Genomic DNA, 2,485 nt, shown 5'->3' on the forward strand with positions numbered 1-2,485 from the left:
TTATTAAAAGTAGATATCACATATTACAAGTAATAAAAGAAGATATATGAAAATATGCCTTTGTTTTCAACAAACAAACAATATTCTGGGGAAGATTCATGATTTCTCATATTTCTTGTCTATGTGGAACCCTGTGGCCATCCTATGTCTACTTCATCCTGCCTTTTGGTAAAAATGCTAAACTTCCATATTTGTCTTTTCTTAGCCTAATTGTTACACATTTCAAGAAAGCGTTAGTCAACTTTATCTTAAAATCTTGGTCTTTGCATCATTCAAATGTTGGTACAGATGATGTAGGTTCTAAAATAAGCTCGTAATGGTTATCTTTATTATTTAAAGTAAAATAATTTTAAAATCCATTCTGTAATCCTTAATTACAGGCTGGGAAAAGGAAAGTAATCTTGTCTCAGAGGGATCATTTTGATTTCCTCTGCTAATAATGGAAACCTTAATGATTTGTCCAGGTCATTTAGGGGCGTGTGTGTGTGTGCGTGTATGTGTGTGTGTGTGTGTGTGTGTGTGTGTGTGTTTCATACTTCTACTTGACATTATAGGAGTCCTCATTTGCTCTTTTGAACTGCCTTAAATTCACAACACACCCATCAATATTTTTGACCTACCCTAGTGTTTCAGATAAATTCTTTACCCTGACACAAATCAATAATGAAATGCAGTGTAGTTAAGGCTTCCATTAGGCCTGATTTTCTTAGGGATAATATATGATAAGGTAGTCAACATCTTGCTTTTGCTTATGTGATACTTCTGGGAGCTGAACAGTCTGCCCTCAGGCAAATGTATCTCAAGCCAAGGAGGGATGCACCCTCATATTCTGTTAATTGATTGAAAGGGCAAATGATCTATAGGAAAAGTTGCATCATTAAGTTAATTGAGGGCAAAGCCTAATTAGAGGGGAAATGGAGTAGACAGAGCCAGAGACACAGCAGGCCTTCATCTGTGATGTCAACAAACAGAGCTTGTAACTAGAACCAGACAGAGACTGCAGGCCTTCATTTACATCTTCAGTTTCAATGTGAAAAAAATCCACTCTGTGTGCATGTGTATGTGTGAGTGCATGTGCGCATGTTTGGCCAGGGGAAAAGCAAAAGTTTACATAGTTAAATAGAAATCAGTTCCTCCCAGGTGGAGCTGCCTACTGGGAATCAATATGTTTTAAACAAGTTAACTGAATCGTATATATTTGAGAGGGTAATCTGAAACACATTTGAACTTTAAATTTGGAGGAGAGATTGATGCTATTCTCACTTATAGAGTGGCCTTAGAAATCAACGGAATATAAAGATCCTTTTTTCCAACTTGAATGCAGGCAGGTTACAGTGGGGATTTATTTTGGGCCTGATCATACTACTGTCAGAACAGATGTGAAGTATTTGAACACATTTTGATCAACATCAATTTACCCTATAATAAATAGCCTTCCTGAAATAGGTTCAAAATTATACTGCATTACAAAAGATGAGATATTAATTCCCCTGCAATGCAAGTTGAAAGTAAAGATATCCACCTTCTATATTCTGTAACTGAACTGCTTTTTAGCAACCCCTGGTTCTTTGGGGATCTTCTTAGATTCAGAAGCTACAGTAGCATAAGTGGCAGTATTAAATTTTAGATGCTTCTTAAGTGTTTCAAATTTGGGGTTCAGATCTGAGCTGAGAGAGGTGATGATGGTCAGAACATGTGCTTTTTATTCTTTCAGAAAACTTTCCATGTCCAACTTGCCATTGAGTGTACTTTTCTCTGACTGTAGCAATGCAAACAAAATCTTTCATAAGAAATACCACTTAAGAGAAATAAAGAATGCAAGCAGACACGTTTAGGCACTAGTTGTTAAAATACATGGGTATTATTTCTCAATTCAACTGTAGTCCTTGACTTTGCAAAAAACTGGGCCCCATTTCTTATTTCTCATGCATACACAGATTTCTATAGTTAAATAAGAAAGTCATAGCAATGTTAATAAATACAAAAGGATGGCTAATAAAATATTTTAGCTAGGAAAGAGAAAAGGTACACATTAGCTGATAATTTGCTGAGCATACCAACTAGGTGCAATAGAATCAGACCTTTTGTATGTAAAGAAGAATCCTTACGACATTGGACAGGAAACTTACAACAATTTGCACCAGTAGAAACTTAAAATTGTATTGCTACATTGTGTTATTAGATCAAGAATGATATTTTCAGACTTGGTTAAGAAATTCTCTTTTTCTTCCCTTATTTATTGCTCTATTTATTGCTTTTCTGAATATATTGCTTTTCAAGTCAGATTCAGGTGCAAACCACTAAAGACTTTCAAATTGTCAAGACCAGATCAAGAGAAAGAACTAATCACAACGTTTGTTCTTAGAGGTCATGTGGTCAAAAAGAACAAATCTAGTTGCAGCCACTGATCATCAGAAGAAACACGCTCGCTTTTCTTCCAGAATCTTTACTTCGCAAATGCTAAAACCACAAATTTCATCCAAAA

The sequence above is a fragment of the Phocoena phocoena genome, chromosome 18 (genome assembly GCF_963924675.1).
Source record: "Phocoena phocoena chromosome 18, mPhoPho1.1, whole genome shotgun sequence".
NCBI lineage: Eukaryota > Metazoa > Chordata > Mammalia > Artiodactyla > Phocoenidae > Phocoena > Phocoena phocoena.